The following is a 13,979-nucleotide window of genomic DNA, read 5'->3' as shown; positions in this document are numbered from 1 at the left end:
AATTGGTCTGATATTGTTCCTGAAAAGTAGGATGAGTGTCATGTGAGCACAATGTGATTTTTCTCACCTAACATCTGTATGACATGCGTATGCAATTAATTTTTAACATCAGCTTTTACATACAGTAATTCTGTCATTTTAAGCTAGTTTACTAACTAATAAAACAATCTTATATACAGATATAGATTGATGTCATTGAGAGATATAATCAGTGCAGTGCTTGTGTAGTTTATTGCACTTCGCTAATAAATAAATAAAACAAAAAATGGCATGCGGTCCCCTATATTGTTTTTAACCAGCTGAGGGAAAGCTGACTGCTTGGGTCTGATGTTTATAGTCTGGGAATACAATACAATACAAAGATGACATGAACCCCATTTGCCACCGCCATAGGGCTAGTGGGAAGAGCGGGGCAAAGCACCAGAATTGGTGCATCTAATAGATGTGCCTTTCCTGGGATGGTTGTGGGCTGTTAATTTTAGGCTGGGGGGTCCAATATCTATGACCCCTTACCAGCCTTAAAATACCAGCAACCACCCCATTTTTTAATGATTTATTTAAATAATAAAAAAAATACTGCTTAGGGACCCCTCTACTCTTGATACCCAGCCTTGCTGAAGCTGGCAGCTTAGGGGGTTACAGCCCACAGCTGTCAGTTTTGCCTGGCTGGTTATAAAAAACAAAAAAAATACAGGGGAACCCCAAGACATTTTTTTTTCACCCCGCTGCCTGCTCTCACTGTTAACAGTTCAATACTACTCGCAACATTGTTTCCTGCTATCTATGATCGCAGTGCGAGCAGGGAACAGTGATGTGAGCTGTCTTCTTTTTAGCACCTGGTGCTGGAGAACAGCGCAAAAAGTACCGCTGATTCCCAGGCGCTAGTATGTGTCATACTGATGACACACAGATATAAAGGATCTGAATTGCATAGCTAGAAGCCAAAATTTCTTTTGTCCACAGCCTTTCCAATAAAGTAAATACTGTTGGTAACCATTCACCTTTCTATAAGCAAAGATCCGGTGAATTACAAAATTCTAGAAAGTCAGATAAATGAACTCTGAATTTAGGATTATGCTCTGGTGCCTCTTTTTATGTCACATCCCCATATACGATGCCAGGTCAGGAGTTGTGCTTCATCACTGGTAGAATATTGCTGTTACATTTCCTTCTCGCAGTGGCAATCAGAGGTGAGATCCCCCTGCTGCAATTAACCCCTTACATGCTGCCGTCAGTCTCTGATAGCAAAACTTTCAGTGTATGTAGGGGGAGAGACGGGGCTGTTCACTTATCAACTCCCTTAATTGTGGAGTGCCAATGGATTGCTATGGCCATACTGAAGGCCCCTGTGCTGGCCATGAGTGTACTGTTGTGAAGACCAACCTGCGATAGGTTTCATAGGAGACTGTGATTTTTTTATATATACTGCAATACTGAGGTATTTCCATATAAAGTGAAAGTAATCAGATGATCACAGATTTAAGTTCATGAAGAACAGTAAGAAGTCATTAAATGTTTTTGTTTAAATATATAAACATTTCTCCAATAAAAGTAGAAATAATTAGAATGAAAAAAAAACATTTGGTATCATGGTATCCATAAAAGTCTGTTTTATCAAAAGATTAATAAAATCAATTTGTAATACTATCAACAGAGAAAAAATAAAAGGCCAGAATTGCAACTTTTAGACCCACAGTCCAACCAAAAAAATGCAATAAGTGGAAAAAAAACATATCTACCCCAAAAAGTTATCAATAAAAATGACAGCTCGCCAAATAATAAACAAACAACTCACAGCTCCATTAACATAAAACTGGAAATGGTACAGATCTCAAAAAATGATTACACTAATTATTTTTTTCTTTTCTGGGTGTTTTCACCACTTAAGGCCTGACCCACACGTCCAGATAATTCCGGTACCGGAAAAAATCGGTACCGGAGTTATCCGTGTCCGTGTGTCCGTGAGCTCACGTAGGCCATCCGTGTGGCACACGTGCGGCAGCCGTGTGCCGCCTGGGTACCACACGGACCGTGCAGGAGAGACAGCGCTACAGTAAGCGCTGTCCCCCCAGCATGGTGCTGAAGCCGCCATTCATCCGTTCTCTCCAGCGCTCGCTGTGGAGAAGGGATTAAAAATCTTTTTCTTTTTTTTGTGTTTAAAATAAACTTTAGGGCATCCTCCCCCCTCCCACCCCCTGTGCGCCTGGCCGCCGGCCTTAAAATACTCACCCGCCTCCCTCGACGCTTGCTCTCCGCCCCGCAGCTTCTCCTGCACTGAGCGGTCACGTGGTGCCGCCCATTACAGTTGATGAATATGCGGCTCCACCTCCCATAGGGAGGCGGGTGAGTATTTTAATGCCGGCAGCCAGGCGCACAGGAGGGGGGAGGATGCCCTAAAGTTTATTTTAAACACAAAAAACCCGCCCAAAAAATATTTTTCATCCGGATGAATGGCGGCTTCAGCACCATGCTGGGGGGACAGCGCTTACTGTAAGCGCTGTCTCCAGCACGGCACACGGACTACACACGGAAAACATCCGTGTGCGGTACGTGTTTTACACGGACCCATTGACTTTAATGGATCCGTGTAATACGTGCGCTCCCACGAACACTGACACGGTCCGCAAAAAATCAATGACATCTGCACAGATGCATTGATTTCAATGTGTCTACGTGTGTCAGTGGCTCCAGTACGTGAGGAAACTGTCACCTCACGTACCGGAGCCACTGACGTGTGAAACCGACCTAAATAAAAGGACAGGGTGTGCAGGAAAGCAGAGGAATGTGGGGAGAGAAAGAGACAGGACGACGGCAGGTTCGCATTAGTCCAACGTTTCTACGGGTCCAGTTGTGCAATTACTAAGCCTAACAGCCCAGTATAAAATGATAAAGACTAAACCTATAATATAAAAACATTTACAGAGAACCACATTCTAAAGAAACACGGATGAATCTAATCTTTCTGCCTGGAGGACCCTGCTCATTGGTATTCATAATCACTTCGTGTTTTAATTATAATTTATCATGATTACTAGAGAATTTGTTCAGAAAACGATCGCCAAACATAAATTCTGCGCAAATATGGCACATTTGGATTCATGCTCGGAAACACGAGCAAAATGTTATAAAATCGGGAAAAATTAGTAACATTCGGTAAAAGTGCGTGAAAATATCTGCGTTGCCACAAAGGTATTTTCAGCTCTTTAGTAACGATAATGGTGGTGAATCATGAGCGTTTGGCACGTGTTTGAAGAGGGGAGGAGGTTTCCCGAGCTCAGAGTCGCGGGGTTCTTGTAAACAGTCTTCTTTTTTCTTTTTTTTTCCCTAACTTTGTGTGTGTACATTGAGGCTAGCCAATCAGGGCGCGTGAAACATCGACAATGTCCTGACACAATGGCTTGTGTCATTGGCTGCTGAAATCACATGTCCCTCTCTATATAAAGAGCGGACATCTTGTTTTAGCACCATCTTGTCACTGTAACAGCGCAGAGAGGCTGCTCCTGACTCTGTTAGGGCTCATTTCCACATGCGAGGCACACATCCGTATCTCGCATGTGGAAACCAAGCTGTGGAGCCGGCACTCCAGAGCGGAGCGTGCGGCCGCATAGGAACACATGGAGCTGCACAGCTCCGCTCCAAAGTGCCGGCGCCAGAGCTTGGTTTCCACATGCGAGATACGGACGTGTGCCTCGCATGTGGAAATGAGCCCTTAACAGCAAGATTTTAGCTAGTTAAATAGGCCAGCGTGGTTGTTATTAAAAAAAAAAAAGAAAAAAGGTAATTTTTTTTCTTTACATTACTGAGGGCCACAAACAAAGCCAGCAGTGCACATGTCCTATAAGTGTGTTGTGCACTGCTTCTATTGCGCTCCATGCACGAGTATAGCATTCTAATTAATATTTTTTCACTAGCTAAATGTGAAACAGCCTGCTGTATCCCACCTTGTCATTTACTGTTGTGGTGATATGAATCTGTTTGCAGACCTAAGGAACATTAAAAAAAAAAAATTATAATATTTCAGTTGCAAAAAGACAACACGCCATATCACACTTTGTCATTTGGTTGGGTTGAAATTAAGCTATAGAGGCCTGATCCAGAGGCCACAAATATTCTTCTGTTCCTAGTGTCATACAGTAGGGGACCTGACTTTAAAATTGTTTGTAGCATCTAGTGTGTTATAGAGGCCTGATCCAGAGGCCACAAAAAATTCTTCTATTCTTAGCGTCCTACAGTAAGGGACCTGAATAGTGATGAGCGAGCATACTTGCCACTACTTGCTGCTTGCGATGCTATGAGCTCGCCGAGTATTTCTGGGGTTGCTCGGCAGGAGCTCGGTTTCCTGCCCTGCATGTTTAGCGCTCTTTAGAGAGCCAATGAACATGCCAGGATTGTCTGCCACACACTGCAATGCCGCAGCCATGTTGGTTGTGGCATTACAGTGATTGGCTGGCTGCACAGCGTCTTCAGGTCTATTTCAGACCTGGCTCCGCCCTGCTCGTCACAGTCTGCTCCTGAATCTGGCAGTGTTAGGAAAGTTGCTTCATACTTGGTGTACCAAATCTTTGGTGTACCAAATCTAATACACATATCCATCTCAACAAACAGTCCTTTTGAGGACTAATAAAGCAGCATAGATATCAGTGCTAGGCAGGCAGGCAGTGTATGTGAAAGACTGCAGTGCATATAGCAAGAGGGTCCATTTCAGTTCTGTCAGCTCCTGCTATAACAGATATTTGTAGACATAGCCCCTGGAATCGGGCCAGGAATATATATATTTTTTTTTATCTAAATCCTGATTATTTGCTGAAAAAGCAATCCAGAGAACACTATTTTTCTGCTCCATTTCCTTGTTGGCACTGAAGAATACAGCCAGGTCCTTTCCATATTAAAGTGTAAAAATCCAGCTATTTTAAACAAGTGTTTGGCCGTCACACGGATCACATCTCAGTGCGCTGAAAATTCTGCCATTTCAGGGCTACTCTTAAATTTTGTTGCAATGTCTTAGCCAAGTTATTGACACCAGTTTGCTGAAAACAAAAAATAGTTACCTACATGCCAGCTATTTTAAACAGGGGTTTGTGTCACACGGATCACATATAAGTTTGCTCCAAATTCAGCCATTTGTAGTGAACGTGGAAAATATTGTCCTCCATTTAAAATGGGCAAGGTGCGTGGCAAGGGACGAAGAACTGGACGTGATGGTGCATGCATAGGCCGAGGCCGTGGGCAAGCTGAAATTGTGCCACCACAAACACCCACATCTTCTCGCCTGACCGTTCTGTCCAAATTACTAGGGGACCGCAGCAGCACACCACTATTGAACCAAGAGCAGTGTCAAAAGGTTGTTGGTTGGATAGCGGCTAATGCTTCCAGTCACTTTACTACCACCACCACCATCCTGTCTTCCACATGGTCAAGTCTCAGTAGTCAAGTCTCAGTAGCTGTGGGTCTGGACCGCATATTCCTCACCCTAATCCTCCTTCCTTCCCACCATGCTGAGTACCCGTAGACAACTGATCCCACACTTGAGCAGTCCGAAGAGCTGTTCACTTTTCCATTTAGATATTCGGGGCTCTTGCCTGGTCCACTTGAAGCGGGGCAAGAGGAGATCGCATGTAGCGATGCCCAAATATTTGAGCAGCCACGGTCACACAAAGGCGACGGTGGGAAAGTGTCACAAGAGATGGACGATGATGAGACACAATTGCCAGAAAGTCACGCGGAGGACCAGGGTGCGGAAGTGGAAGACTAGGTAGTGGATGATCTAGTAACTGACCCAACCTAGCAGGAGGACATGCAGAGCGAGGACAGCGGTACACGGAGGTGGGAGGCATAGCCCCCAACAGGCAAGAGGAAGCAGTGTGGTGGCCGCAGACAGAAGGCAGGCAACCGTTCCCCGTAACACCAACACAACGGAAGTTGTCAGTACAACTGTTAGGTATTTCTGAGTCTGGTTGTTTTTTAAAGACTCTGCGATAGCCCCAAAAAGGCCATTTGCACCACCTTCCAGGCCAGCATCAGAAGGGGTAGCAAAACTACCAGCCTGACCACTACCAGCATGATCAGCATGGCAGCAAAGGAACCGACTTTGTGGGCTGAACCCCAGGGTCCAGGAACAGTGTCTGTGGGTGACACCACTGCTTCTTCTGCTGTTGTGCGTGCAAGCCAATCCCCCTGTCCATGGTGCATGCGAAGATGCCTCTTGCCCTGCACCTGTTATTGCACACACTCAACTACCACCATCAGCAAGCACATCCACGTCCTTGTCCCAGCGCAGTGTTCAGTTTTCCAAACCCTAGTCCATGGAATGCAAGCTCAAATACGCAGCCAACGGCCCACAGGCCATGCTACTAAATTCACACATTTCTTGACTGCTTGCGCTCAAAATGTTGCCTTTTAGGCTCACGGAAGCTTTCTGCAAACTGATGGCGGCCACCTCCCAGTGTGCCATCCCCGTATTACACAAGTACGTGTCCCACAGCATTAGCCGTACCCTCAACAATGCAGTTACTGGGAAAGTCCACCTAACCACGGACTTGTGGACAAGTGCTTGTGCGCAGGAACGGTACATCTCTGCACACTGGGTTAACATAGTGGAAGCCTGGACCCAGTCAGACCTTGGGATGGAGCAAGTCCTCCCGATGCTGAGGATTGCGGCCCTTGTTCTGTCCCCACATGAGGCGAATGGAGGTGTAGTTGACTAATAAGGGTTGTGAGAGAATCGTACCTTCAGTTTTCCTCGATGTGAGGCAGACAGGACCAATGCTGTTCAGCGTCCGGAGAGATGATGCACACCAGGGATTGTGCAATCCAGACTTGTTTATTTGGAAATCTGGACATACAGCGTAGAATGGTATACAGTAACTTCTCCAGAGTTGAGTCAGGTACAGCCAGTGTATTAGTGACAGTGAGTGAGCAGCAAGAGTGAACAGTAAGAGGTCAAAAGACTGATGCCTTCCCAAGCCCGTTTCAAGCGTTTCCTCTCACAATAGCATGTAAACTAAAAATGAAATAGCTGCCAGAGGAAGAGAAGACTTGACCCCTGAACCGTAAGTGGAAAGGCATGCCTACAATAATTAATTAATAACAAGCTGCCATATAGAAAAAGGCCATTCCATTGGGTGGTGGCAGCAGAGTAGAAATGTAGGAACATACATAGCATGAAAATAGAATACATAGAAACTGAAGAACATAACTTACACGGAACAGCACAGTCCTATGTCAATTAGGGTTGCCCCCACAGTCTACAGCTCCTGCACCTCCTCCTCCTCTTCAGCCACCATCTCTGAAATGACCACATCAGTCACAAGCTGGAAGCACTGCAGCACTGCCTCAGCCAAGCAGAAACAGGCTTTGCTGAAGCTAATATGCTTAGGTGACAAATCGCACAATGCTGAAGAGTTGTGGACATCTCTGAAAGAGCAGGCAAATCTGTGGTTGACACCTCTATACCTGCAGCCAGGCATGGTCATGTGTGACAATGACCGGAACCTGGTGGCGGCTCTGAGGCAAGGCAAGCTCACACAAGTACCATGCCTTGCCCATGAGCTTATCCTCGTGGTTCAGCGGTTTCTCAAAATCTATCTGGAGCTGTCGGATCCGCTTGTCAAAGTATGCTGCCTGTGTGCCCATTTTAGAAAGTCAGCTACAGCTTTCGCCGCACTTGCTGTGCTTCAGCAGCGTTTGCAGCTTCTGGCTCATCAACTGGTGTGTGATGTCCCCACACTTTAGAACTCTATGCTGCAGATGTTGAGAATGATTTGTGAGCAGAAGAGGGAAGTTGTTGACTACCAGCATAACAAGACCATCAGTATTCAGTTCAGACTCCACACACAAGACCTCAGGAGTGGACATGGATTTCAGACATACACTGTGTTCCAAATTATTATGCACAAAGAGTTTAGGAGTGATAAGGTTAGAATTTTTTTGTTTGTCATTTAAACTCATTGATGGTGATGTGTGTCAGGGCACTTTATATCACTGAAAGCAATTGCAGATACTTGTGCAAATTAGTTTGGCAGGTGTGTCCAAATAAAGGCAAGACTACTTAAGAAGGCTGTTCCAACATTATTAAGCAGCCAAAATGGGAAAGAAAAAGGATGTGTTGGCTGCTGAGAAGCAACAAATTGTGGAGTATTTAGGTCAAGGCGTGACTACAATCAACATTGCCAAGACACTTCATCGTGATCATCGCACAATCAAGAAGTATGTAGCTGATTCCCAGCACACGTGTGCGTGCTGATAAGGAAAAATTAAGGACTTTTTCCATCAGGCAATTGCGTAAGGTTAAAAGAGCAGCTGCAAAAATGCCTTGTCATAGCAGCAGACAAGTTTTTGAAGCTGCTGGTGCCTCCAGCATCCCCAGAACAACAAGATGCAGGGTCCTTCAGTGGTTTGCAGCTGTGCGTAAGCCATCCTGTCGACCACCTCTATCCACTGCACACAAGCAGAAACGGCTCCAGTGGGCCAAACGATACATGAAGACTGACTTCCAAACTGTTTTGTTCACCGATGAGTGTCATGCAACGCTCGATGGTCCAGATGGATGGAGTGGAGGATGGCTGGTTGATGGACACCCCATGAAAACACGCCTAAGGCGCCCACAAGGAGGAGGTGGAGTAATGTTTTGGGCTGGAATCATAGGGAGAGAGATTGTTGGCCCCTTTATGATCCCTGAAGGGGTAAAGATGAACTCCATAATCTATGTGGACTTTCTAAAACAACACTTCCTGACATGGTTCAAGAGGAAGAACCGTGCTTTCCGCAGCAAGATCATTTTCATGCATGATAATGCACCATCTCATGCTGCAAAAAAACACATCTGCATCTCTGGCTGCTATGGGCATAAAAGAGGACAAACTTATGGTGTGGCCACCATCTTCCCCTGACCTCAACCCCATTGAGAACCTCTGGAGCATTATCAAAAGGAGTGTCTATGATGGCGGGAGGCAGTTCACATCTAAGCAACAGCTCTGGGAGGGTATTCTGTCCACATGCAAAACAATTGAAGCAGAAACCATCCAAAAACTGACAAATTTAATGGAGGAGAGAGTTCAGAAGCTTTTTTCGAACAAGGGGTCCTATGTGCAAATGTAACATCACCTAGAATTAAGTTTTCACTTGAAAACTGTTTGATTTCATTTTGTGATAATGCTTATAACTTCACAATTGACCATTTTTTTTTGTTCAAAATAAAATAAAAAAGGTTAAACTCTGCTGTGCATAATAATTTGGAACATGCATTTTGAGTGTTTATTTTTTTTAAAAAGATACTGTTTTCATAGGCAGTTTGTTCCAAAACATTGCAATTATACTAGAATAGTAGATGACTGGAACATAACAATGACTGAAATTCAGATAGGTACCGTATATACTTGAGTATAAGCCGACCCGAGTATAAGCCGACCCCCTAATTTTGCCACAAAAAACTGGGAAAACTTATTGACGCGAGTATAAGCCTAGGGTAGGAAATGCAGCAGCTACCGGTGAATTTCAAAAATAAAAATAGATGCTCCATACCGTTCATTATTGCCCCATAAGATGCTCCATATAAAGCTGTGCCACATATAATGCTCCATACATTTCATTATGGCCCCATAGATGCTCCATATAAAACTGTGCCATATAGAATGCTCCATACATTTCATTATAGCCCCATAAGATGCTCCATATAAAACTGTGCCACATATAATGCTCCATACATTTCATTATTGCCCCATAGATGCTCCACATAAAACTGTGCCACATATAATGCTCCATACTGTTCATTATTGCCCCATAAGATGCTCCATATAAAGCTGTGCCATATATAATGCTCCATACCATTGATTATTGCCCCATAGATGATCCATATATAGCTGTGCCATATAGAATGCTCTGCACCGTTCATTATGGCCCCATAGATGCTCCATACAAAACTGTGCCATATAGAATGCTCTGCACCGTTCATTATGGCCCCATAGATGCTCCATATAAAGCTGTGCCATATAGAATGCTCTGCACCGTTCATTATGGCCCCATAGATGCTCCATATAAAGCTGTGCCATATAGAATGCTCTGCACCGTTCATTATGGCCCCATAGATGCTCCATATAAAGCTGTGCCATATAGAATGCTCTGCACCGTTCATTATGGCCCCATAGATGCTCCATATAAAGCTGTGCCATATAGAATGCTCTGCACTGTTCATTATGGCCCCATAGATGCTCCATACAAAACTGTGCCATATAGAATGCTCTGCACCGTTCATTATTGCCCCATAGATGCTCCATAGAAAGCTGTGCCACATATAATGCTCTGCACCGTTCATTATGGCCCCATAGATGCTCCATAGAAAGCTGTGCCACATATAATGCTCTGCACCGTTCATTATGGCCCCATAGATGCTCCATATAAAGCTGTGCCATATAGAATGCTCTGAGCCGTTCATTATTGCCCCATAGATGCTCCATATAAAGCTGTGCCATATAGAAAGCTCTGCACCGTTCATTATGGCCCCATAGATGCTCCATATAAAGCTGTGCCATATAGAATGCTCTGCACCGTTCATTATGGCCCCATAGATGCTCCATATAAACCTGTGCCATATAGAATGCTCTGCATCGTTCATTATTGCCCCATAGATGCTCCATATAAAGTTGTGCAATATATAATGCTGCTGCAATAAAAAATGACATACTCACCTCTCTTGCTGCCCGCAGCTCCTCAGCGTCCCGTCTCGGCGTCTCTCCGCACTGACTGTTCAGGCAGAGGGCGGCGCGCAGATTAGTACGTCATCGCACCCTCTGACCTGAGCAGTCAGAGCAAGAGGACGGGAAGACGGAGCGGCGCCCGGCGTGTGGAACGTGGACAGGTAAATATGTAATACTCACCTGCTCCCGGTGTCCCTGGCTCCTTATCCCAGACAGATGGTCTCCGGGTGCCGCAGCCTCTTCCTCTGTCAGCGGTCACCGTTACCGCTCATTAGAGAAATGAATGCGGCTCCACCCCTATGGGAGTGGAGTCCATATTCATAACTTTAATGAGCGGTCCCACGTGACCGCTGAACAGGGGAAGAGCTGCGGCACCCGAAGACCATGGGACAGGCAGGGGGAGCGCCAGGAGCCCCGGAAACAGGTGAGTATATGACAGACCTCTCTCCCCCTCACCCGCCGACCGTGACTCGAGTATAAGCCGAGAGGGGCACTTTCAGCCCAAAAATTTGGGCTGAAAATCTCGGCTTATACTCTAGTATATACGGTAATTTAGAGAAAATATGAGGAAATATTATTTGCATAATAATTTGGAACACAGTGTATGTACCATCCTCCAAAACTTTGAGGACTCCACCAAGATGGCGAGTGGCGATTATGCGATGATGCCATAATTAGCATCAACATCCCACTTCTCTGTCTTCTGAAATGCTCTCTGCTCACAAATAAAGAGTATGCATTGCAGGCGGAGCATAAGATGGAGCAAAGAACCATACAGGCTGATTACAAACAGCCCAGCCTCATCTCATCCCAACGTGGATTGGGTGACAGTGAGGAAGAGGAGCAGGAAGAACAGGAGCTAGTTTCATGCGCTATAGACACTATTACCTGCAAATCTGTTATACCGTCTGTTCACCGTGGATGGCATGAGGACAGGGACGAGGAGGAGTAGGGCATGGTCAGTCGTCCTTTTGGTGAGGACACGGAAGTCTTGCCTTTTAGCAGTCTGGCATGCATGGCTGCATTTGTTATGCTGCCTTTCCCGTGACCCTTGCGTTCTCAAAATTTTGGGTGACAGTCATTACTGGTTAGTGACACTTCTAGACCCACGCTACAAGGAGAACTATCTACCTCTTAGTCCCGAGGCAGACTGGTCTACTAAAATAAGGCAGTACCTGTACCAGTACATTATTAAAAAAAAATCCTATCTGAAAACGCTGGCGGCAGTGGTCACAGTTCTTTGGACAACCAAGGAGAACAGGCGAGAGAGACACAACTCCAATCCAGCAAAGGCAGGGGAACACTGTCAAAGTTCTGGGAGAGTTTTCTCAGACCCTGATAAGCGTATCCGCCTATCAACTGAAAATGCTGACAGGCTGACTCTTATAAAAATGAACAAGGGCCTGTCTCTACATCACTGAATGATAGCAGCGTAACATAAACTCAAATCCAGTGTCTTTTTTTGGGAGGTCTACTTCCATGCATCTCTTCACACCCACACATGGGTATACGCTTCCTGATTTTTGCTATTCGCTGTTGTCCTCCTCATCATCCACCACCACTAGATCAGCAGGGTGACCGTGGTCCGTGATGCAACACCCACATTTTTTTTTTTTTTAAATGGTGTTTATGATGCCCGTAACAAAAATGTTTATACAGTATGTTCATGTATACCCCCAGGGGTAAATGTTTGTCAGCTCATACACTTAGTGCATGGGCATTACAAGTATTGGAGACCCACTCCTTTCTAATGGGAACATTTTTTAATGAGGCCCTCCTCCATGTCTCCTCCAAGGGGCATTGTAGTGCCTCCAAATTTTTGGCAGCCCTTGCAGTCACTAGATAGGCAAACTCTATGGGAGACCTGCTCCTTCCTAATGGGAACATTTTTTAATGAGGTCCTCCACAGCTCTACAAAAGGGCATTGTAGTGCCTCCAAATATTTGTCAGCTCTTGCATTCACTGCATAGGCAAACAGTAAGGGAGTACCAAATTCCTAATGATAGGATAATGAGAACATTGCTTTCAGAAGCCTTCCTGCACGTCTCTTCAAAGGGGTATTGGGGTGTTTCCAAATTTTGGTCAGCCATGCCACTCGCTGCATACGCAATAACAGTATAGGAGACCCACTGTTTAATAATGTGAACAACAAAGCATAGCCGGCTGATGGCTCTCTAAAAACAGTAAGGGCTGACTGCTGGCCCTTTAAGAATAGTAAAGGCTATCTGATGGCCCTATAAAAATAGGCTTTGTGACTTTCAAAGTCCCTCCATAAATGAAACAGGATGTGTCTGATGATGTCACACGATGTCACACACCACATTGTCAGATAAGGTTGTAAAATGTTAAAATTACATTTCCCAGTGAATGCATTTGTCTTGGTTGAAAGCAATGCTAAATTTCAAAACCGCATCAAAATCGGTACATGTGAACATAGCCCAAGGTGTGGAGGAGCATTTTTGTTTTTGGTTAATTATTTTGCCTTATATACAAGTCATTACCCTGGAAAGGATGTTCCGTAACATATTTCCCAAAAAAATCAATTTTGGTTTCATTTTTGTATGTTTTATTGTGAGTCTGTAAAAATGGCGCAAGACTCTGACAACATTGTTCACAGCAGTACCCTGGGAGTCAGAAATGCTTCAAGGGATCTTCCCCATGCTGTTCCCATGTCATTTGAGCACTATGCCCATCGATTTCTGCAATTTCTAGTCCCTCTGCTGACCGCCGAGATGGGCTGCGATTAATGCTTGAGTTTCCTATAGACTTACATTGGGCTCGCTGTTCTGGTCGGGCACCTAGAGCTTTCTGATTCGCCCATCACTAGACCTCACTTTAAATTAGTTTGTAGCATCTAGTGTGTTAGAGACATGATCCATAGGCCACAAAAAATAATTTCTGTTCCTAGTGTCATACAGTAGGGGACCTGACTTTCAAGTTGTTTGCAGCATAATTTATTTGTCATACAGGTCTCATCCACACTCAAACAATTCTTTTTTTCTGTGACACGATACAGCACACCATATTTCAACTTGGAATTTACTGTCGCTAAAATTCAGCTGTTTGCAGAGGGGGTGCAGAGTTTAAAATTTAATTTTTTTGTAGCTAATACTGGTTTCCTACCACACTATCTGAGCAACATTACTGGGAAAAAGTGAGGCCGTGGTGGAAGGGGAATTGGGCTTGGTGTTCAAGGTGTACGTGGGGTAGGTAGTAATGTTTGTGAAAGCACTAGTGAAGCCAAGTCACATCCTATGCAAAGACTACTGATAACTTCTGTTACTGCAC

The 13,979-nt window shown here is 44.8% G+C and overlaps 1 protein-coding gene across 7 annotated transcripts in view; it reads left to right on the top strand.

Annotated features, from left to right (window-relative positions):
* LOC143767404 (oocyte zinc finger protein XlCOF8.4-like) overlaps positions 1–13,979 on the top strand; it is a 53,241-nt gene that overhangs the window by 27,311 nt on the left and 11,951 nt on the right. The window lies entirely within an intron of this gene.

This window comes from Ranitomeya variabilis, chromosome 4, assembly GCF_051348905.1.
Source record: "Ranitomeya variabilis isolate aRanVar5 chromosome 4, aRanVar5.hap1, whole genome shotgun sequence".
NCBI lineage: Eukaryota > Metazoa > Chordata > Amphibia > Anura > Dendrobatidae > Ranitomeya > Ranitomeya variabilis.
Note: the sequence above shows the minus strand (reverse complement) of the source record. Positions and strands in the feature narration are given on the sequence as shown.